Genomic DNA, 25454 nt, shown 5'->3' on the forward strand with positions numbered 1-25454 from the left:
GCCATTTAAAAAAAAAAAAAAGTGGGGCTAATGAACATAAATTGAGGTTTTTATTGACGGTATCTTGGCTATTTAGATATGGTGGGTTTGTGCAGGATGTCGCATGTTGTGCTAGTGATGGTTCTCGTTGACCAATCAGTGGTCTGCAGTGTCCACATTCTAATAGCTCAGCTTGCTTGGAAACTTGATCAAGTTGGTAACAAAAAAAAGTACCTGGTAAAAGATACTATAGAGAGTTAAGAGAGAGTTGAGTAGAGCCGTGCCTTGCCGGGACGTACCATGCAGTGGACATGTGGACTAACATGTTATAACTTCTTTGTGTAATCCGTACAAAACAAAAGTGGAAGTAACTTTTTGGAGTCTCTGTTGGTTGACTGAAGTCACTGTGCCCGGCCAAGAAATGATCCAGCATAACCCCCATGGCCAGTAGTCTCTTTTAACACTTTTTTCTAGGCATAAAAAAACAAGATATAACTTAAAAAATAATCATATTATCACTGACATTATTAGTTTTGAGGTGCTGGTAGGTAGATTTAATTATCTTTAGGTAGAGACAGGCTAGCTGATTCTACCTGCTTCCAGTCTTTATGCTAAGCTACATTAACCTATTGCACGGTATCAATCTTCTCTTCTAACTATCTGCATGAATTAGCTTATTTCCAAAAATGTTAAATTATTCCTTTAAGAAGCCTTGCCAAAATTGAGTTCTGTGCACAATTCATTTAGGGTATATTCCTTTTGCATTCTTTTTCTCTCCAGTATTTGACAACATACACAGACCCTGGCATAACAACTTCAAAAGTCTAAAACGATTTGTACCACACAATATAGTATGCGGTACAATAGATGGTAAATAGTCATGCTTTTCAGAAGCCCATAATAGCTCTATTGACTCATTGGACACTGTAGCATTAAAGACTGCAGTCGCGTCATACCAGTTGCCTGAGCACTGTAAAACACCGCCATGTGTGAGGTGAACTAACTAAGGCTTGGCTTGTAAAAAAAGGCAGAAAACTCTTAAGCTGTCGTTCAGACACATAAGACTTCAGCACCTGTTAAGGGGTTACGTAAGTGTCAGCCTGTGACCACGTGCACCCAGAAACACACAGACAGTCGATCATACATGGAATTCATGTATACCTTATTCTGTGAGAGGCATTCATCCTTCTTTAGTGAACAGAGTCTGTATCTGATTTGAAATATTGGACCTGGAGATGCTCTTGCCCGCTAGCCACGATATTTCAAAAGCTGAAATTTGAGTGTGTTTTTCTGAAGTTCCCTGTGGTGCTGTTCTTCTGGACCACAACAGGCCAAGGATCTGCCAGCAGTGACTTTTTTTCATTGAAAATATAGAGAAACATCTACCATATAAAGCACAAAAGGAATTTGGTTAGAGAAGGAATGCAATAAAACGCATAAAAAAGCCAAATTTGACTTTACACAAAGGATCTAAGAATGTCGCAGAACTGAGGGATATAAAAGGAACAAATAGATCACAATCTTTTTATTTATGGGTTATAAAGAAAAGGCGGTCGAATCCCGGTTTGGGTTATTGCAGATCATAGGAATGTTCTGTCTGCAGAGTAGAAAGAAAACTGATGTCATAAAAGCATGCAATTTGTTAATCCTAATTTGGAAATGATCGTGAAAACAGTATGCTAATATGTTGGCAGTTTTACCATTTGTTACATGCATATTAATTAGGGTAAATTCCAACACAGTGCCCTCCTTTTTGAAAATGTGTTACATTACAAATGAATTGTAATGGAAGTCTCGAAACAGAAACATTTGGACATTTGGTTTGGCATTGTTCCTTTGTTCAGCACAGATGAAATTAGCTTAAATACATTGCAGATCAATATATCAAAAATCCCAATGCTCGGAAAACATACAAATCTTGCTTTATTGGGAATAATCATGGTTTTGAATGTGTGCGCTGAAGATTAGATCAGTGTTAGAAGCTTTAACTTTATTCTATCCACTTCCTGGTGTCAGGTAAAATGAGCCCTCACTGCTTTTTGCAGCTCACACATGACATCCTTTCAGTCTGTGTATTTCACTCCTCTTTGCATTGCCACCTTGTAAATTCCTCCCCCTGCTTTAAATCCATTTAGTGCTTTGAAAATGAAGAGACCACCATATGCTTGGAACATACCTTCGCTTGCAACAGGTTCTTCTTTTTTCTGCCTCCCACTCAAACACTCAAACACTTGCTCCTCTCCACTTGGTGACCAGAATAGAAGCAGCAAAGCGACATTGACGAGCCCGCTAGGCCTGCAGGCTGACGTTAGCCCACCCTGGGATGACGCTGGTGAAGGACCACCCCAGCAGGCTGGTAAGCCCCGGGTGCCTCGGACAATTTATGACACTTGCAAGGGGAGGTTGCACTTTAGAAAGCAAGTGGCTGAGTCATAGACCTGCTGCTTGGCTTCGTGCTTCCATTTAAGGGTTTACTTCTTATTGTTTATTATGCCAACAGATTTTTTTGTTGTCAGTATTACTATCTTGACCTGCTACAGTCACATATTGTCTTTCATTCATGTGATTATTCATTATACTGTCCTTTTTTGTTAACTTCAAGCTTTTAAACCGTTTATGCTACATAAACTCTTTGATTTATATCTCCCAACAGCTCCCAAGATAATTATCTTACATCAGTGAGATTTCCATAAATTATTAGAATTTAAAAACCATCCCATAAAGACGTTGTATTCATATCTTAGCCACTGTTTATGGTACAGACTCCATTGATATCTCTGAATGCTCTAGATCGCGCACTGATCCAGTTTGCATGAGTTCATTGTGATAACATGTACAGTTAAGGTGTTGCCTAATGCATTTCTGTCTATGGTGCCTAGTTCACCTCCATCATATCTCTATCTCTTTCACAGTAATCAGTACAACTCCACACAAATGCTCTGTTTTCTGCAGTAATCAAGTGTTAATACGCTCATTATAAGAGCATTTATAGTTTATGAGTAATCCTGAGTTGTATAATGGAGGCCCATTTAGTCCCATTGTTTTCATAACATATTTTATTATTATTATTGACTCCTGAAATTGCAGTGAGCCTTCAAAGGTATAGACAGTAATCAAAAGCACTCCTTCAGTCTGACTGCACAAAAGCAGTGAAATTAGGACCAGACTTTGGACAAGGCTTAATCCACAGCAGATTCTTCCCCCTCAGCTTGAATAAAGCTTTGCAGCGTGGCTCTCCACCATGTCTGCCTGCTCTGGTAACAAGCCTTCTTCTGTGAGCGGAGAGAAAAAAATTCATAAGCAAGGCAAAGGTAGGGATAACTTCCCTCCCTTCCTCTTCAAATACAGGAATGCTAAGCTTTGCCGGGGAGAATGGCGGTAGGGGGGCACAGAGGAGCATTCAAGCCCCTCTCCCCCCACTGCTCAGTTTTTAACCAGCCTTTTCCACGACCCAGTGTGCACGCAAGGCAAGCCAAAATAGATAATGAGGAATGTCAGCCTAGAAACAGAAAATCACCTCAACCAAGACCAAGCTGTTCCAGAGGACTGGATCACATTCCACAGCAACTCTGAGTGATTTATTACAACCCCAAAAAAAAAAAAACAAGTCCCCCAAAAAGACATCTAGCTACACAGCTGGTTAATGCCAACTGGTTGTGACTGGTGATGAGTAATGACATCCCTTTCAGTCCGTCGCTTTGTTCTGCTGTGTCTGGATGATGGATCATTCTTTTAAATCCACTTTCAAGATGTGCAGATTGTCCGGTTCATAATTATTATTGTTTAAAAATGGAGCCCAGAACTCTAAGAAGTCATTTTCCCCTCCGTCAGGTCAGTTGTGTTATCACGTTTCTGTGGAGAGTTATAGCCGTAGATGTCCACTTTTCACTGTGCTCATCAACGGTAGATCTAGGGTCCATACAAACCCGATTAAGAATCAATTTGAGCCAGTGTCAGACAGGCTGGCGCCTGGAGAGGGGTAAATGCTTTTAATATGAACATTTTATCGTTGTCTCACAGTCTTCCATCGCCTAACAGTCTGGCATGTGTAAAGTATCTGTCATGAAGCCTTATGCCTGAATGCTACCACAGTAGTATGTCCACAAACCTCCACACATGGCATGCATATGAAAAGGAAGGTAGAAACCCTGATATGTGAAACAATCCTTCTTGAAAGGCATAAATCATAAAATACTCCAGAACAATGAGAGTTTGACAGTAGCCGTGATTGGCATATTTATTTTCTCTGCTTTTCTCTCTAACCCAGTCTGAATGTAGGCCCAAGACAAATGTCAAAGCATTAAATGCACTCTTGAATCATGTCAAACATATTTGACATGGGCCCGGATTGATATGGTTGCCATGCTTTGAAAAACTGACACCATTAACACTCTTATCTTGCAAATAGCCTAAGTAACTTCCTCCTATGCTTCCTCCCACTTCACATCTATGACAGTAAGACTAATGGAATTGAGTATGATTATGGCTCTGCATATCATAGCATTTGTTTGTTATTGTAATTTATTTTAAGCTCAAAATCACAAATTTCAAAAATAGATTGGAGGTTTTGCACCAAAATAATGCATACTGGTCACACATGTCATTTATGATGGAGCTATCAAATTGTTATTATACTATACTTCTGCCTCTGCTCCCTAACAGGTGGCACACTTACTAAATGTATTTTTCATCAACTTGTAGCATTTCAGATAACAAGAGCCTGGATGTAGAGCACACGCCGCCTATGACTCTGCCACAACAGCCTCTCCCTGCATGGCGGCTCTCTCCACACTGACATACCTGTGGCTGTGAAATGTCATTATTACTTTTGATGCAATGCTGTGCAGAAAAGAGCCGTCTAGAGATGTTGGCTTCTGAGTGTGGCTGAGTAGCTGAGTGGCGGTCAAGGAATGACTCATATTTTCTGAGCTTATTCACCTGAGCATAAAAGTAATTTCTTTACACAAGTCATATTAAGTAGTGATTTTTTTCATACTGTTATTGATTTTTCACTTTTGTGACTCATTGTTGCTTTGTCTACTGTAGTGTTTATTGATATTTTAGATCAAAATGTTGGCCATGTGAAAGGGTCTTGATGACCTAGTGACAACCCTGGAGAACCAACTTTCAGGCTTAGCAAGCGTTTTCTCAATAGAACATCTTTTATTGCTCTTTGTGGAAAGCTTAAACACAATACTGTGGTTTTCTGTCATATTAAACACAAATATACAAGCACCTTTTAACATAAAGACAGTTTGTTGTGTTGGCCTTAAGCAACAGCTTCCAGGAGGCTTTGAAAATACACTGGAAGAACAGGAAAACGTCATGTTATTCCATGATGGTGGACCTGACTTGGCTAATTCTATAATGTTACTGGAAGCGGTTTGTGTTCAAGTGAAATCAGATACAAACAAATGGGGTACAGATTAATTAGCTTTATTGACTGAATTTAAGTCAATTGATTTGATATTGGCTGATTTTGTTTTTGATGTAATTGCACAATCACATTTTTTTACGACTTAAGCTATAGTTGTATGATGGCAGAATGTGAGGGTTAAATTTGTGCATTGACAGTATGGGGTTATATATTGTACAGACACCTACAGACGGCAGCTAAAGACTCATGACAAAAGTTATTATTAAAAGGTCCTGCCAAACAACCACACCCACATACACACACACACACACACACACAGGTACACACAGAGGCACACAGGTGTGCCTCTGTTCATGTTTAAGTTGGGTGGAGCAATGCTGTTAATTACGTGAGTTTACTTAACTACCAAATAAAAGTAGTAGGGTGTGATTCGCCTAACAGGAATTCGCCTATTCACTAACAGGAGAGCAAGATAGATGTGTATTGCCACTAACAAAGCCATGACAAAATGTGTTTTCAACCTCCCAGTGCTTCAGCTTTTTGGGGGAAAAAAACAAATACAAACATCATGAGAAGTATATTAGGTGAGTGGAACAGAAGCTAGCTTGAAATGGGGGAAGAACTGCATTCAAAGTCCCAAACCACCCTAAAGACTGCTTGTGCTCCGCTAACATCTATTCCTCCATGTGTTTTTTGCATTAAGAATTTATTTTACCCCATTCATCTTGTGAGCTGCTTGTGCAAATGAATGACTTCCAACCAACCCTTGAGAGGATAATATCTTCCTGTTTGGTGGATTTATTATTTATTGCGTCTGTGTTTGTGTGAGGGTTAAAATGTATGGTATGCGTCTGAGCTCCAGGTGCTAAAAATAGAGGCAGTCACAGAACTCCTACTTGAGTGACAGGATTCCTTTTACTGGCACGCGAAGATGACCCATTTCCTCTTTTCCTAAAAAGTTAACCACCACCTACTGCATTATGTTATGCTATAGCCTACATGTACTACTTCATTCAACTATGGTATTTTCTGGCAGACCAGTTGTTTTTAATACTATATAGTTTCTTCTTCTGTCTGTATTTCTTAAAAGAAAGATCTGACTTGACGAGTGAACAGTTACAGTGTGAAGAAAACTTAACTATCAGCTACCGTTGAATGGAATCATGAGATGCTGTAAATCTTTTTTCTTCTTTCTGTCGTTTTTTCTCTGCCTTTTCATGCTAGAACAATGAGCATCTGTTTCCAATGTGTCAGTGTTTCTGCCTCATATGTGGAAGAGAGTAGACTCACTGCACAACAACAGAGGAACAACACTTATAACTACACTCTAAGATAAACATTCAACATTGGAAAGTGAGTTAAAAACAAATGTTCCTAAATGCTTCACCAAGTGCTTTAAAATGCTCAAGTATAGAGTGAGATGCATTCTTGAGATAAGTTTGTTTTTGGGCTGAGACACATTGATATTTTTGGAGCAAATCACACAGCTGGAAAGCAGTCATTCTAGTACATTACTTTTATTTGTTCGATGTTTCCCCCCATATAAGAGCATTTTTACAGATGTTTCAAGGACAGAGAAAAGGCGACGTTCTGTGAGCCAAAAAGATCTAGAGGGCAGACAAGTCTGGATCCATGTTGCTTGTCAGATTGTATCTATTGTAGAGTTGAATTCACTTTCTGTGCTTGATCTAACTTCTGTCAGCAGAATCTGTAGTCAAGTCTCAGGGGGGGGGGGGGGGGGGGGGGGGGGGGGGGGGGGGGGGGAATGGTGGACTAACTTCCAGAAGGGAGAATATACTTAGGGTTCTGAAATTCAAAGCCACCTCCAAAGCAACTTTAAAGTACCAAATTAATAATTCAGTATGCTGTCTATACTATGACTAACTATGTAGCTTCCAAATTAGCTTGCTTTTTCCCTCTGCAAAACCAAATGCCTTTTGGGGACAAATCAAGTTAAAAGTTGAAGTTTTAGCTATTGTTTGAAAACTGTTTTGTAAGACTGTAGGCCAGTACTTATTTGGCTGAACCCAAGACATGTCATTTAAGAAATAAGAATTTTCTTTGTCTTCAGGTAGCCCTAAGATTGGTTTCACCAATTATTTGTAAGTTGAAATTTGTAAACTAGTTTTTACTCAATTTTAACACCCAGTAACTGCGAGATGTTATTGATGTTTAGCTAATGTTAGCTAAAACTAACCTAAGCCTGTGAGTGAGTAGTAAAATAAGCAATATGACATATGGTCAACATTCCTGACTTTAAACTTTGATAGAAAATATGTTAAAAAGCAATGTAAACTGAGGACATTTTAAATTACATTTCACAAAAATAACGCAAAATACCACAAATTACAAAGCATTAAGCTGTTTCAAAATATTTTCCACTCATTCTAAAATGCATTCACTGCTAACTCTAAGACACATATTTATCCATGGATAAATGCTTTATATGACAAATTAATACTTACATTAAATTACTAAATTAAAACAAACTTTGCAACACACAAAACAGCTCTTATGATTAGTTTTTACTAAATAGTTCTTCTAGTAACTCCCAGGAGTAACTGTTATGTAACGATAGCTAGAATTAACAGTAGCTTGTGAGTGAGAAGGTAAAAAAAAGGCAACATGAAATATGGTAAACATTTCTGACCTGACAATTTTATTTCTATTTGATTTTAAAACAGTATAAACTGGGAAATTTTAAATTAGTTTTCACAAAAATAACACATACTTCAAATCCACAATAGTTAAGCTAATAACATCCGGTTAACTATTTCTTTTCCGCTAATTTTAAAATACAGAAACACTACTAATTCTGAAACATACTTCTGGGTGCATCTTTAAAATAGAAAAAAGTTGGCAGACGGCAGAGGTTTATTGTATTCCTTGTCCCCCAAACACTGTTACATTTGTAAGTTATGTCATGTCTGTTGATTGCGAGGTGCTACAGATGTTTCCTGGTAACTGATTTATACATTGTCGCTGACGAATTCTTTACGTTTTTATAGTTGGAAACTAGCTGGTTCACTAAGTAAGGGTGGAAACTATCTAGTAGTTCCCTCGGAACTAAGGAAAGATACACACAATCAAAGTAATGGATTTATGAATAGCTGGTGCGAACCAATCTGGTCCTCATTGAATTAAGTCATTGTCTTATCGTGAATGTGGTAGAGTTCACTTGTGGTTGAACCTTTTAATCAAGCCCATTTCATCATGGGAACTGTTACTACAAGACTGTCAAGATCATGATAATTCCCACCCTTTTTCATGCTGCCCTATGATTACAAAACTATAGAAAGCTACTCCGTACAATAAGCTGGGAAATGGATGCCGCAAAGAATTAGCTTCCTCTCAATGCAGACAGAACAGCCAGTGTTTCTGTCTGTGAGGAACAAGAGCATTTGTCAATTCCCATAAAGAAAGCTAAAAAAACTCAGTTTCGATCCTTTGAATTTTCTTTGAATTTGTGGGTTTTGATTTTAATGAGTAAAACCACCTAATAATTACTCAAGACATATTTACCGCAGCATTCCCAGCCACCCTCTTATTTACCACAAGAATGTTTGTTGAAACACCCCACATTATTACATGAGGTTTTTCCCATAATGTGAACGGAACATTTGGAGGAAAAACACACACACAATGCACAAGAAGACCAAATCAAAAAGAACATGTAGAGGTGAAGCGACTCGAATTCGGACACTGTGTCTCTCTGTGGGGTCTCTGCGGCTGCAAAAATACCACAAAAACGCTACCCCCCAAAAATGTAATTATTATGTAATTAAAGTATTATCTTTGTGTTTGAAGGCATGCGGGCTGCTGTTTTCTTGTGTTTCGGGAGCTAATTTTCAAATAAAAGAATCAGCAACCGTAGTATAATTCCAGAGCAAAAACTTAATAACCAATAAAATAAATAAACAGCTGTATGCAGTAAATAACAACCTAACATAACCACAATGTGTTCTCCCAAATGTTGCATGTGTTACTGAACAAGGTAAGCCAGTTTGTTTGTTTCCTTCCTACATTAAGATGTAATGCAGAGAAAAGCACTAGCAGTCATGAGCAGTAAAGTAATGTTTATGCATGGATGGTATTTACTCTCCCTAATGTTAATTAACACAAATGGAGTCATTAAAAGCTACGGTCAAATGTGGAAGTTAAGCTTTGACAAAAATTGAGGGAAGTATAAATTAAAAAGGGAGCATGTTGTTTTCGCGCTGCTATAATTTCAATGTGGATTAAACTGGAGGCTCATAAAGACCTATGATTTACAGATCGGACTCTGTTCTAATGATGAAGTCTGGTCTCTCGCAGTGAAATTTATTTACTCTCTTTAGATGAATCAGCAAAACTGAGTCTTGTTTTTTAGCTTTTTTTGTGCTATTACTAGGGGTTTTGATTGCACGATGACCGCAGACTAGAATGACAGGCTGAAGCAAAAAAAGCAAAAGCCAAGCATTTTCTGACAATTTCATCAGTCCTCATAAAAAGAAGACAAAAAAACAGAGACAAGGGCCGACTGTGTGTATTTACATATATACTGCCTGGACCACAATGAATAAAACACCAGCAAGCTGGGCTCTCCTGGGTCAGTTAAAATGAAATAGAGAGTTTACACTTTCAGTAGTAGGCCATACATAAACATTGTTTCTCTAAATAAGAATATGTGCCAGGGGATCAGCATCATTACACCTGTTTTCTTTTTACTCTTCTATTCTTTATTATGTAAAACTACGCCTCAGAAAACATGCAAGCTTTGCACTAATCCGCTCACTTTCCACCTGGTGAATTTGACCCAAATTCACATTTCCCCTTTGCGGCCATGGGACTGTTTTCTATTGGAGCCACGTGTAACGGAGACCATTGACCAGACTATATACTTATGAGAGGAAGAGAAGAGAACTGATATTTAGGACATTAATACTTCCAAACTTGGAGATTTAGTGTTTGTTCTTAGACATTTTTTTTAAGCAAAATATGTCTTACAGCTGAATTTGCACCACTGAGGTAGCTCTTTTATTACCATGCTGAAAAGTAAAAATAGGCATATTGGAGAAGAATGAAAAGCTCCTACTCACAGTATAATATCATGTTCAAAAGAAAGCTGCATGGGGTGGAACTTTAGAAACCTGAGGAAAATGTTACCATAAACCTCCTTCCAGCTGGGCAGATCATTTTCCTTCCAGTACATCGATTGTTGAGAAATGACAACAGAAACTTGACATGATATGTAGAGGTAAAATGACAGAGCTCAGACAGCATTAAACATTTCATGTCACATTTGCCAGAAAGTCAATGCAGAGACATGCTCACAATGAGGACACAGCTGGTAGTGCAGCACAGGTAGACATTACACCTTTCATGAACCATTAGTATGCTGTGTTACTTTTGCTTATCACAGGCGTAATGGTTTCTAATGATACCCTCAATGGGTTGACTGAATAAATCAGAACATGTTTTTTGTTCCAGTTATCCAAGACAGAAAATATGTAGCCTGCAGCTGGCATATCCGGAACAGTCAACAAATCAGGACTACATAATTGGGGATTTGCCCTGCTTAAACACGCTGTAGTCCAGTTTGTCATTGAGATTATATCAAATTTGTTTCCAAATGGCAATTTAATGATAATGTTTTGCAGTTTACAGTAAAATCCTAATGGGCTTTTTAGTTCCAAAGTGTAATTTCATTGACAAACCCATCATTTCCAGTCAACTCAGTCATGGTTGCAGATTTTTTGGGGTGCCAAGTCAGTTACAATTCTGGTCTCAATTCACAACCGTAATATCAGGATTCAATTTACCCCTTTTCCATTGTAACCAACAGAGCACAAACATGGTGTGTTTTAAAAATGAAGTCAGTGCAACAAAATTCCTATTTGCATCATGAATGATTTCTTGAGTTGAAGTCAAGCCTCTGTGGAAACTGTTGCAATGTATTGCACGTACATATATACAGTAGATAATGGTTTTCTTTTATTAAATAAGAAACAAACTGACCAAAGATATAGAAACATAGAGTGAAACAAAATCAACACTCTTTAAATATTCCTTTGAAGACTTGTAATGTGCCTGCAGGACAAGATATCGGCCCTGTTGCACTTGTGGTGTTTTCTTTTATCTCCTAATTATCCTTACAATATTCAAATAGGACGTTGAGCGGTTAATGAAAATGGTTGACCCACCAAGCCTTTTTAAAGAATAAATATTAGACACTCAACACTCAACTTCCAGCTGAAATTCAATAGATGGGAAGTACATTGTTTAGGATGTTTAATATTTCTAACCTTACATAAAAGCATCACATGTGAACTACAACTTGAATTTGGAACATGTTCTATTTTAACACATTTGGACACTAATATGTAATATTATACAAAATGACATAGTTTTTACAGTAAATTGCCATGTCATACTTTTCATGGATTTTTATTTTTCAGCCCACTACAGAAGCTGTACACTTTATATCAAAGCTAACCAATTTATAAAACACGCTACTGTATTTTAGAAATTTGAATGTATTCCTTGAACCTTTCCTGGCAACCATTGGTTTCTATTCATATATATTTGTATAGAAGTCAGTAAACAAACTCTTGAAGCTTTCTTTAGTTGTGCAACGCATCCGTCAACATTAACACTGCAGTTCCGTTTGTCTAGACCGGCGGGTGAGGGTGTATAGCTACAGACACAGCACCCCTTCTCGTCATCGTTGTCAGACTCATCTACCAACCCTTGTAGAACTTTCTCTCCCTGAAAGGAAGTTTTTCCTTGCCACTGTTGCTTGATCTTGGGGGAATTAATGGAACTGGAGGTCTTTGTAAATTATAGAGTGTGGACTAGACCTACTCTATCTGTAAAGTGTCTTGAGATAACTCTTGTTATGATCTGATACTATAAATAAAATTGAATTGAATTGAGAACCATTTCCCTTTACATCACATTATTGTTGAGTGCATTTTTGCATATTGGAAAATGTATATAACATTGGCAAACATATATACACATTTATTGTTCACTGAGGGATTATTGCTCAAGCTAGGCTCAAGAGTTTGATATCATTTATAACGTACATAGTTGAGTTGTACAATGGCTGTCTGAAACATTAAGAGAAATACAAACATGCTTTGGAAAATTGTTTAAACTCTACATGATTTAAACTTTAAGATGTAAAACTTTCAAAAACAGTTTGGTCCTTTCTGTTTCCACATGTGAAACGAGTCATGTTTATACATAAATATATGCCAAAATGGGGGTATAGTTGGGAAAATTAAGTGAAAAATACACTTTGATTTGATGCATACTTTTTAATTTATAAAAAAGCTGCGTGTGTCCAAAAAGCTTTAGTGATTTTAATTCACAAGTGTTATTTTTTTACATGACATTTCAAAGGGATTGTAAATTAAATGTATTTATATAAATTCATAAGATTTCAGTGGAGCATTGTGAAATTCCGTGGTCTAAATCCTGTTTGATAACTTTTCCATGTCAACAAGAATAACCTTTTAAGTGAGGTGCTGAGCATCAAAATGTCTTTCTATTAACATATGGATGAACACTGAATGTTTAAACACAACATGTATCAGCATCTGCTCCCTGATTGAATATCACTATATTCTGGAGGTTTAGGGGCATGTTTGTATGAATATGACTATTGGATTAATCTTGTGCACGGTAAAGGTTGAGGGTTAAGCCTTGTGATTGTATTGCCAATTTCCCTCAGCCACTACTTTTACACTGCACATCTTACATACTTGCTCAGGCTCTTTCTACACATCACACTTACATTACTAACATACCGTAGTTCGATTTATTTGTTTCATATAATTTGTATCTTGGTTATTGTATACACTGTAACCTATACCACAGTTACATCCTTTCTCACTATCTATCATTGGATTCTTGTGGTTCACATTTTTATTATCAACTAATCTTGTTTTGTTTTAACAATTGAGGCATCATTTCATCTATGAAGTGAAAAATACTTTGCACATCTATTACATGAGATGTTTTGGAGAGTGACAAGTAGGTCAAAAGTTGCAAAGAAACTTCTGCACACTGTCTAATTTGCAAAACTAACTTGAATGGCAACATTTTTTGGTACTAGACCTTCATTATGAAGGTTGTTAGTGCTTGTTAGTTGCAGCCCTATAATTTGGCATTTGCTTGATGAAGGTCTAGTACTTAAACGTTACCTTTAAATTTATCTTTGCAAGTTAGACCAAAAGCCCAATATTACACCTCAAAATGACTTGCTTTGTCTGATCAACATTCCAAAACCCAAAGATAGTTTGTTTAGTGTTAAATTAAGATAAAGAAAAGCTGCAAATCCTTACAAGTGATAAGCTGGAACAACAATTGATGCACATCAAGTTTCTATCAATTGACTTCACAATCATCCACCTTATATTTTCACCTCTACTAAACTGTAAACTGTAAAATTCACTCATCTTTACACAGGTATACCTTCATCATACACTTTGCTGCTGTTGGCACCATCTGATTAGATGCTAAACTTTTGTAGAACAGCTATCAGAAGAGTTTCAAGTGTAGAGATGAAGGTCACCCTCCCTGGCAACAAGACCTGGTTACATATACCCATTCCACACTAAGGAATACTTTTTGTCAAAGAAATACTAAAAAACTAAAAAAGGGATTTTCTTTTCACCTTGATGCATTCTACTCTATCTTACTATACATCTGTGAAATCACCCAATTAAAAAAATCTTATTTAAGCCTCATTGTAGCAGTGTTTTTATCATCATTACCAGTAATCAACAGTGTTTTTGGTAGGCTAATTAATGGCCTGCCACTTGTTTTGCCTTCCTGATTGAACTTGGGGTATTCTGATTAAAATACTGTGCAACATGGGTTGGAGAAAACACAGCGAACGTGTTGTGTTCATGCATGAAATCCCACCACACAAGATAACTGGGTTTAATATTAGCTCATATCGGGGCTGTCATAATTAGCATTAGGGTCCAGTCCATGCCTTGCCTGTAGTCCGCTTCAGGTTTTGTGTGCCACCCTCGACAGCCAGCTGCTGCAGAGCAGGGGACCGGTGCGCCGTTTCTCCTCGCCTTGTTTGCCTCCAGTCCGGCTGTAGCTCCGACTGTCCGCACGGCGTGTGGATGAGTCGCAGAGGTAACGACCGGCAGCGCACCGAAAGCTAGACTGAATAAGTCTTATTAGCCTGTATCTCTTCGGGCTGTATATGTGAACCAGGCCGCTGGAGATCTGCAGAGAGACTTGACGTGCTCGGAGTTTGATTTTGTAGCGAGACTGGGGTGCATCTCGTCTCCTTCAAGTGCTCCTTTTTTTTTTTTTTTTTTTTTTTTTAAAGCAGTCTATCCGTAGCGCTCCCTTCGGAAGGAGCCTTGGTGCGCGCACAAGAGGAAGGAAGGGGGGGAGGTAACGATCATTACTTTTGGACAGACTCGCCATGGAGCTATTCGTCCGGTCCCGGGCGTTTTGGCTTGAAGAGGAACAGATACCTGCCACAGGAAACCCCACCATCTGTCCACTGTGAAGAAAGTGGAGCATGCAGCCGAGCCCCAGCCGTCTTTGTGCGACCCGCTGCTTAGTTTCTGGGGGCCTCTTCTGAAAAAGGGAGAAGAGGGGGGCTCCTGGTGTTGATCTGAAATTTACACTTCATACCGGGATCCATATTTTGGCACGGTTTACCACAGTAAGTAGCTTTTAAAAGCGGATGATTTTAGTCTTTCAAGGGAGATGCTGAGTTATGCCTCTGCTAAATCAATACTATGTATTTACACTCAGGATATCATAAGGCAAATGTCAGAAACCCTGGCCCACGGGCTCCTCCAGCAGTTCAAAACTGTTGTTATGAGATCAATGCATAGCAAATCAAGTGCATGGTATGGGATGTTATTCTGTAATGTTTGGAGCCTCAAGACTTTTGATGAACATGAAGTCGCTTGGCTATTAGGGTAATTCCATGTGGATTAAAGTATATCCATATTTAATTTAAATTAAAATCCCACTGAAGGATGTATTCTTTTGTACGTGATAAAAATGTGAAATGCTTATATTATATGTATCTAATATAAGCATTTCACATTTTTGAATGTATTCAAATTATATACAAATTGAATCATTTGGTATGTAAAATGAACACTCTGACAAGGAAAGTCCTGGATTTGGATAAAAAGAAAAGCCCAATGGGAGTTGATTTATAAAATAGTCAGCGTGATAAAATGGTGAAAGAAAAGTAGGGCTCACCCAAACATCTCCACCCAGTTTCAGGACAACAGGATCTAAGTACTTGGATGTCAGTTACTGTCTCCATTTACTTCTCCATTTTGCGGCTATAAAATAAGATCATTTCACAGAGCATGTATAATTCAAAGAATTGAGTCAGCCATGTGTGATAATGACACACACACACACACACACACACACACACACACACACAGTTTTTACAGGCAAAGGGACCATATCTCAGGCTCACGTTAAGCTTTTAGAGATAGGGCTGCATAGACTTCAGCTAGAAACCCCAGGAGAGCATGACCACGGCAGACTAAAATATCAAGGTTAAATAACATTTACACACAATCCATACTGTCAATGCCAAATCAGGATAGTGGTGCAACCTTATATAAGCCATACTGACAAGTTTGGAAACTGAGAGCTTCCCCCTTCATTTACTTATATAACAGCTTTCATGCATGGAAGTACAGATGATGACTCTGTCCAAATTCAGTTGTTTTTGGACATCAAAGCAAACCAAAAGCATTTTCTGTTCAGTTGTGATCTAAGAAAACAGCAACATTATATAAGACATATGCACAGTGTGAGACATTTCCTCACCACCATACAAATCCAAACATTTTCTGACCGTGGCGGGGAAGTTTTTTGGTCATGCCAGCCATTTTGGAAGACTAGATTAAAAAAAGTCTCCTTAGCTGGGATGAAGTTGAATGTGGCTGCTTGATAATGAAACACCTATCAGTGAGTTCTGAAGATGAAAGAGGTCCCCGTGCCAATGGATCATAGTGCAATGTTTTACTGGTGAATGTAGATGTTGAAAAAATCCTCTGCATTTCATCTTAGTCTAGTTCTTGAAGCAAATGCTGGGACAGTGGGTTTTAGGAATTCAAATAGAGGAGTGGGACAAATGTTCTCCCTCCCTCCTCCTCCTTCTCCTCTCCACACTCTCTACCTTCATTCCGTCTCTCACCCGTCCCACACTTGCTGGTTTAGTCCATTTGTCTGTGTTGTCTTGGGAGGAAGTGCAATCTCATCTCACATTGCGCAAATGGTTTCAATGCATGCTAGTGTGAATTCTAGCGGGTTTTTGTTGCTGCCAATTTCCATATCAAAGTGTCTGCATTTCAATAGGGAGAACTTGAGCTACCAGCCCCCTTCTTCTAAGCTGTTCTGATAGTGTTGCTGCTGGTGGTGGTGGTGGAGGCTTCTGACAGGATTGCTGGACACTGCAGTTGTGTGTGTGTGTGTGTGTGTGTGTGTGTGAAGCAAGTGTTTGTGTTGGAAGCAGATTTAGTGTGGATTGGTAGAATTTCTTGGCCAAAATCTAACACCAGAAGCCATGTATGTGGGGAAATGTTAGAGGGACGTGGTTATGTTAAGAAGATTTTGTCCTGTTAGAACATTTTCCCCAGTATTCCTCAGCAAGAGCACACAACATTAAAACAAAGAAAGGTCTGTATTGTGTCATTTTTAGGATGAGAACCCACCGCATCCATGGTGGGAGAATAAAAAGCATAAATAACTTGATGAAAATCTGTTTACATGTTTCGACGGGTATTTTAATCACAGCATCTCAAATGCGCCAAAATAAATCTTTCTTCAGGTGTAAAATAAAGGACTTAATTCCACATTCAGTGAGTATGGATGTAAAGACGCAGAGCATTCAAGCTTTGTGAGCGACTCTGAGTACCTAGCAGTGTCTGATTGTTTTTCTGTCGCAGAGATAATATTTATTCCCCATTCTGTGCAGCTGTTGTCTATCAGTGAAAGAATGCGGCAAGACACTGCTTATTTTTGATGGATTTTTTTGTTGTCTTGTGATATATGGCATAATATCTTTTCAGTTTTAGACAGCTTAGTAAAAGAAAATAGTCATTTTGAGTGAGCACAAAGGTAAACAAAGAATAAAAAAGGCTTCCTTGCTTTGTGTGTGCCCTTACTTTAGAAGTAGGATCAGCATAAGTTAATAGTGAAGAAGTGCAGCTTGGGACATGTTGTTACACAAAGACAGGGAATGGAAATGCCTTTGGGAGCGCAGTAGGGTTCGGTGGGCCCTTCATGGTCCTGCTTCTGCTCCTGGGTAATAACATGAGCCAACTGCTCCCCAACCTGCTAGAGAAGAGAGCTTGCTTCTTCCTTTGTTCGGACAAAATAACATCACACAACTTAAAAAAGAGACTCAAAAGAGATTGAGTTTTGAACCCAGAGAGCAGGAAGGGTGAGAAAAAAAGAGGACTTCACCTGCTTTCTTCACTCAAGGCGGGTGGGTTTGACAGCTGTCTTGTTCAGTTCCTGACACGCTCACTCTGAAAAGTTGGACAAACAAATGGACAGAGACAGGGAGTGATGAATAATGGTAGATGAGACATAACGATTGCATCTTAGAGGAGAAAATATTGCAGTTTTAGACCTACACAATTCATCAGAAAATGCACTATTTTCTCCTCTAAGACCATTGCTTGTCTTTGACTTCTCCTTCTGACAAACTCAAGACAAAAGGCCCCCTTCTGCATTGTGTATGTGTTGGAGGATATAGGGGAGGACTAATAGTGAGTGTGTTGAATCGAGAAAAAGTCAGTGGAAACCACGCTGTGGTGTGTTGAGCTAAGCCTGGTTGTTGCCAAATTATTAAAAAGCTGCTGAAGAGGAGATGTACACACATTCTGTTCTGTCAAGGCTGCTATCGGTGCTGACATTGGCATCCGTGCTCCTACTCATCTCCTAAGATGAATTTCTTCCCGGGTGAGTGTTGCTGCAAAATGGTCTAGAATGTAGTCTGATTCCGGAGGGGCTGACACCAAACATGACATTTATCGGTGATGCTGTGAAAAAGCACCAACCTCCCAAAAAAAGCAAAGGGCATTTGGTTTATTTAATATAGTGCTTTGGGGTGAGTTTGTCATTTAACTGCAAAAAGACAGCGTAGCTATTTTGTGGCTTGCCTCAGAAATAAAAAGACAGATGACTGGAACAAATGATTATGCGTTTGGGTAGTTAACGCGATGGATGGATATGTGTACTTGCTTCTTTTAGCCGAGAAAATACATCTGGGGGGGGGAGGATTTCTCCCGAACTACCACCTCCTGTGTTTAAAATGACAGTTAACTTTCGCCCACTGCTTTAAAATGGATGTTTAATGATCAACAGAGGCTTGGAGCTTAGGTCTAGCAGTCACACTGGCTCTCATTGCAGAGCCTCTGCCCAGAAAGCTACCCCCTCTGTGTGGTTAAAGGATGCTCCTGCTCAAAAAAGAGGCTGATTCTTGAGTGATGGATCATCAGAGGTCTCTTTGGGATGTTTGTTAACCCTTTGGTGTGTGCAGATCTCTCCCACTTGGGAGCCGTTGGCAGTGTGTGATGGATGTGTCCCGGGTCTTTAGGCTCCATATATCAGAAGATTAGCACTGACCTGTGAGTTGTCTGGGCCGCCCTCAGAGCTTCTTCTCCAACACTAGCTGACATTAGCATATGAGGACACTGCTCTGTCTCAGGGGGATACAAAGATAGTGTGCTTTATTTGGTTCTGTCAAAGTATAGGTCACAGGAAGTGTGCAGATTAAAGGCTGAGGGCTTTGTGTTGGTATTAGGTGTATCTGACAGGTCATCTGTCTTCAACTGAGTAAATGCTTCTTTCTTCTTCAAATTCCTAAATAGTATCATATAATTCTCCAGAAATTGAGGTTCAGGCCATGCTTCACTGCAGAAAAATCTCTCCCTGTCCTCCTTGCTATTCATGAATCACATAAAAATGCAAATCACTCTGCTGATGTGGTGTAACATTGTTATTTCTCATTTCGCATTGAAAAGAAAGACATTGTGTAATGTAACAGGTATACACCCAAATTCACGTTTTATTGTCCAAATCCGGAGGGCCTCCACTCAAATTTTTCTATTAAATGCCTCTACATGAACAGCATAGGTTCATTTGCTTCATGAAGAACCAGTTTTAGGCTTTATTGAAAGGCTGAATTGAATATTCTTTTAAGTTTTATGGCAGATTCTCTAAAATGATCATAAAATCCTTCCACATTTAGTGTTCTTATGTACTGTCCACATACAAAATATTTCCGCATATGTTTAGTTGTGTCTTTATGTATATAAATAATACTTCTATTGCCAATTTTCAGTGAGCATATTGAAAAAGGAGCCACAGGATCACCTGTAGTCTGCCACGTCTAATGGCTATTCGATGTCTGTTTGATGTCACTTGGTGTCTTGCAAAGAAGCCAATGTGTTTTCAAGGTGAACATATATTGTCAAAGCCCTTGAACGTTCCCCGGGCCTTGATTGGCAGGCGTTGTCACAGGAGATGAGAAGCGTTGGGAATCACACAGCAAAGAGAATCTATTACCTAGGATGGCAAGGCGTGCTTTCACAACGTGTCAGTGCAGTCAGCCATCTTGCTCTCTTTCTGTGGAATAGTCCTTCCTTGGCGCAGCGAGGGGACAGCTTTCAAGTTTAATTTTGGTGGCTGCCATAAGTAATTTTATTGATGTCTTACACTTCATACTATGATGAATTATCATGTGAATCCAAAAACATTTAAGCGTTCATCAGCAGCGGTGTGTAATAGAACCAGGCTCAGCTGAGCCCTTCCTGGTATAGTTGTGCTGCTTTGCTCCATTTCAAAAACCTCCTTAACACAGAGAGAGAGAGAGAGAGAGAGAGAGAGAGAGAGAGAGAGAGAGACTGCAGGCTCTGTGAGTTGCAGTGAGAGAAGCAAGCTTGTTGTTGATCAGCCAAGCAAATCAGATCTTGATATTTGAAGAGTGGAGTTGTGATTGCTAATCACTCCACTGCTGAGTTTTAATTAGGAGACTCATAAGCATTATGTCGTTTCTCAGCAGAGCATAGTCAAGCATCAGATGTACTTAAGAGAACAAATAATTTGTTTTCATCCCAGTCAGGCCTAGAAGACCAGGCACAGGTTTCTTTAGTACTATAGATAAATTATTTATTTATTTTATTTACTTCTGTGCAGCATAATAGTGTTTAATGTGAGCTTGTGTGCCTAATACATTATCTTAAATCATATCATGACATCAAGGAATTAAATAAAATGACTGATTTTCAGCACCACAGCCTTTCATGGATGCTTTTTGCACATCCAAAGAAAGCCTGAATCTAATCTTAGGCTACTTTCTTTGAGATGGTGTTATAGATTGGACTGAGCTTATTGTTAATGGGTAGGTTTCTGTCCTGTGCTCCTAAGACCTTTGTTAGGACATTTTAATTACAGCAGAGCTGGATGTAATTGATCTAGGCTTAGAGGGATTTCACTGTCAATGAGAATGAGCCTGGGTGTTAATACAGCCGAGCAAATGCTTCCACCTCTGTGCTGCACTCACACAGGGCCGGTCAAGGGGAGAGGAGATGTGCCTTCTTGTTTTTGTTTTTTAACATCTGTCTTAGTGCTGGGCGGTATGACCAACAATTTGTATTGCGGTAGATTCTGGCGGTTTCACGGTACATCACGGTATTTTCCTTCTTTTGCTTGACTGGGCCTTTATGTAGGTTAATGGCTTATTCTACTATCAGGAGTACATTTTTAATATCATCATTTTACTAAACTGGATTAGTAAAGGATTTGGTTGGCTCCGCAACATTATACAATCACGTTATATGAGGGAGAATGCATGGAACAGTTACAGAAACTAAACTATTTTCATTGTGCAAACTGCAAAGTAGTGTAATAAACTTAAATTAAATGAGTACGGCTACAAACAATTTTAACATTGTTTCCCTTTCAAAACCTCAAAGTTGAAAGATAGTTGTATAAAACAACCTAAATAAGGTTGTTGTAGAAAAGTGGGCGACTGAACGTAGCTCCGCGGACATATTTCAGCGAGGAAAGACATCTTAAATCCAGTGTTTTAATCATTGCTCTGAACCCGTCTTTCTTAACCTTCTGTAACGGGACCATAGGTAGACTGTTATTGCGTTGTTTCTCGGCTCCACGTTTGAAGTGGCGTGTTTTTAATGTTACACGGCAGAGTAATGTTAGCGCAATCGAGTTATGTTAGGGCAACAGGCAACAGTTGCAAAATGATGTCCCTTTTTTGTTGCAGAAAAATACCCCACACATTGTTGTGTGCTATGGTGTTTTATCCTGTTGAACAGGTTAACTCTTAAAGAGAGTTAGTTGTGGGTTATTCATTGTTGTAGTATAAAGTTACTACCATGATTGAGAAGGGTACACAATTAACAGGGCTCCTGTTCAAAATGATCCCACGGATTACTTGCGCTTTCTGCGGCAATGCATTGGTATTATGGTATATGAAAAATTTACATCATACAGGAAATACTTGTATAGACCGGTATACCGTCCAGCACTATTCTGGCTTTGATGTGTACTGGTTAAGTCAGCCTCACAGGGCCGGCTGACACATCTTCCCTCTGCCTCCACTTTAACATCTGTTGCCAACATTGTTGCCACCTCAAGTGTCCTCTTACGGAGCACTTTCTTCATGCTTCCGTGTTGTCACCCACCATGTTTAAATTTTTATACTGCTGTTAGATAATGCTTCCAGATGAAGGTGAATTATTGATGTCCTTGTTGGTATGAGCGGGACAGGGCAGGCTTTTAACTCTCTGAGCTGCTGGTTCTCTTAACCGGTAACTAAGGGACACCGCACAAACACCCAAAGGAATGATGTACTGGAGGAGGAAAAAAACGGAGGCGGGGGGCTGAAAATAAAATAAGAGAAGCATGCATCCTTTACACTACTGTTGGGCTAAGCCACACTGCACAAGGGAATCTTGGCAGCAGAGAAAGGCATGCATCTACTGAAGGAATTTATCAGTTTTTGAAGCATTGGATATGGTATGGTGGCTGTGTGTTGGTTGCTTATATTTGTTGCTTTAAATGGGGGTACACACATCACTCTGGCTCTGCTTTTTTATTTTGTATAGACAAATGTTTCAAGTAGTGTGACGTAAAGGTGAATTTGGCGGGTTTGAATGTAGCCGAAAAATGAAATGATTTGGTAATTATTGATTTTCTCTGTTTTGTATCATTGTGTACTGATATCTTTGAGGTCTGGACTGTTGTCAGGTTCGGGACACTTAAACTTACCAAATAATGACGGTAAAGGCAACAAACAAGACTTAGACAGTAGTGAGCAGTTTATAGACTTTACTTAAGAAACAACCTTTTACCAGCATTGCTCCTAGGATCTTCGAAATCCTCTCTGTAGCTCAGCCTTTTTATTACACACACACAAGGATACATTGGACGGTGGTTATCTTTATTATGCCTACGCTAAAGGTGTCAGAGTGCAGCCAGTTTGTGCAACGTGTACTTTGAATGTCCTCGAAACTAAGACATTTACCACCTTTGTGTTAACCAGCAGTAACTGGAAAAACACAGTTTGTCAAATGTACATAAAATAAGCATGAAAGTTATACTACTTAAGAAATTACTTTAAGAAATAAGGAATAAAAGACTTTATCAAAATTAATTCTCTATCAGTTGCTACATTGGGCTCCGGGAACTTGTGACAGACATTCTTCTCTTTGTTTTCTGAAGTTCTATACAGTAAAGGATTCATTGATTAATCATAAAAAGATCAATAAATTAATTAATAAAGAAGAGAATTAGGCATGTACAGATTCATCGGCCGAACATTGGTATCAGCCGATATTCACCTCGTTGACTGGCATCGGCAGCAAATAAGATGTCATTCACCGATGGCATTGGCCGATTTTTTAAATTTTTATTTGTGTTGGTTTGCGGTTAGACTCGGACAACAGTTGCTAGATTATGCTTCTACTGCAGCTGCTAATTAGGAGCATCCGCTAGCTGGATACAACTTTGACATGACGTAACAGGGCAACGGGTGCGGTGTGTATCTTACAAATATACATGAGAAAAAATGTCAGTGGTGTAGAGTATTACACTGTCTCCAAGGAAGATCAGTAACAAGAATGTGGTATTCTTAAAAAAAAAATGTTTTTAATTGCGTTTATATGTTGCACAGATTGATTGTTTTTGTTGGGCTATGTAAGTACTGAACAATGATTCTCATTGAGGAGATAGTAGAGGCAAATAAGAAGGTTCTGAAGTAGTTTTCAAAACAAGAATCTTGAAAGAAGGTTACATTAAAGGTTTCATATTTTTGTATGATTCAATTTGTGCAGCCACAAGTCTAATCTGTTTTAAAGAGTTTGACCCTCAAAGACAAAGAGTGTAACATGCTGCACACCCAGTGACTGTCTAACACACATAGCTGCATTTCAGTAAAGTCTGTCCTTTACCACTAAATGTATGCCTGTACACCCTGACAGCTGTCCTGATTCTTATAGCACGCACTTTCATCATTGTTCCAATTCAGTCTCTCCGCACTTGTATGGCCCTCCAGTTTGCATTACAATGGAGTGAGCAGAAAAACATTGTGGAAATGCTGGTAAAGCGTATAATTTAGCATGCTGAGATTCAGCAGTAATGTCCTTTTAAGATAGATTCTTGGCTCCATTTTAACATTCATTTTAGAGATGTGGACGTTTTTCTGCCTAAAATCATTCCATTTGCCCCTGTAAACAGTCTCACACATTTGGTGCATTTACGACATTAAGTCTGGCCACTGTGGCATTCCAAGATTGGACCCAAATTTGTTGAAATTTATCTAGTTGTTTGGAGGCATGTTGTGTAATTTTGATGTATTTTTGTCTATTCTGAATTGTTAAAGTTCATGTTGCACCAGTGAGGGGTCCGTAAGAAAAGTATGTCTCAGCTTTTTCTTTCACAGCAGGGATCAATCTAACTGCTATGTAGGAAGAGGTATTTTAAGCCCACCGGTAAACCTGCAGTGGTCCATCTTTCAAAAAGAAAATTAAGTGTTACAACTGAATCAGGGGTAGTAAGTCTTAAATAATAATAACCCTGAGACTGTCACAGGCAAGAAAGGAAGAGAACAAGAAAGTAATTATGGACAAAGAAACAAGAAAAACAAGTCCAACCAGTTCCTATTTCCCACTGGAAATGCTGCAGATTGATGCCTGTGTCTTTGTTTCCAAAGGAACAGACCGAGTGGGTGGACAAATTAATAGAAACCAATACTGAGAAAAACGACTTTGAACTGAAAACAAGCATGAAACCCGTCCAGGCCTACAGCACATGTGCATATTAAGTCCATGGCTCACTTCCAACTCAATACAGCCAAACTGGAAAAAGGATAGTAGCTTTATATTTTACAAACTGGTGAAATACTGGTGAAATACTGTTTCTCTACTAAAGGATGTTTCTAATCAGAGCTGTAATTTTAAATAATCTGCCTGTAATAAATGCCAATAGATTTGAACAGGACGGTACACACATGATTTCATTCAAGATTATAAAGCATTTTAAGCATTTGAATTACAATTAACATTTTGAATGAAAATAACCAAGTTTTGTGTCATCCAGAATCTCTGGGAGATTTTTTTGATTCATGCAAAAACACATGACCCAGAAAACCACAAACACATCTCCTTTTTTCCTGCGTTCTATACTGTATATTCTTATCACGTTCATAGTTTGTGCTAATGTCAGTGTGAGCACACACACTGACATTAGCTGCCACTACTTACGTGCCATTATTTTCCCTTTCACGATTGTCTTTTTTTTTTTTTTATGTGACTAAATTTCAGTTGCTTCTGTGGTGACTGTTGAATTATCAGATATATGTCTGGAAAAAAAATTATAAAGATTTAGAGTTCCAATCCTTAAGATTTCAGTCCTGGTTTATTGGCAACATCAGGTGGTAACAGCAAATGTGGGTTAATACTATACGTCCCCGAATACTGGGGACAGCAAAACAAACTACTGTCGTTTTAATAAAGAAGTCAGGCAATAATTGGCCCTTTTCCATTGTTCTGTGACAAACTGTGATCTGATT

At 38.8% G+C, this 25454-nt stretch overlaps 1 protein-coding gene and 1 long non-coding RNA gene across 13 annotated transcripts in view; one reads left to right on the forward strand and one right to left on the reverse strand.

The window, feature by feature from the left end:
- Positions 1–516: 516 nt before the first annotated feature.
- Positions 517–25454, reverse strand: part of LOC117954416 — a 305368-nt gene continuing 280430 nt past the window's right edge. The window contains exon 3 of the long non-coding RNA XR_004658818.1: positions 517–595. This is a non-coding gene — a long non-coding RNA (uncharacterized LOC117954416). The remainder of the gene's footprint in view (positions 596–25454) is intronic.
- The window catches only part of LOC117954404 (adhesion G protein-coupled receptor L2-like), an 84856-nt gene continuing 73811 nt past the window's right edge, over positions 14410–25454 (forward strand). For 7 of the 12 annotated variants that reach the window (XM_034888167.1, XM_034888169.1, XM_034888168.1 and 4 more), the window contains exon 1: positions 14411–15038. The gene's annotated coding sequence lies outside the window, so the exon portion shown is untranslated. Of the gene's footprint in view, positions 15039–25454 lie in introns of all 12 variants that reach the window. The other 5 variants (XM_034888178.1, XM_034888179.1, XM_034888171.1 and 2 more) reach the window with 2 other exon arrangements.

This window comes from Etheostoma cragini, chromosome 12 (genome assembly GCF_013103735.1).
Source record: "Etheostoma cragini isolate CJK2018 chromosome 12, CSU_Ecrag_1.0, whole genome shotgun sequence".
NCBI lineage: Eukaryota > Metazoa > Chordata > Actinopteri > Perciformes > Percidae > Etheostoma > Etheostoma cragini.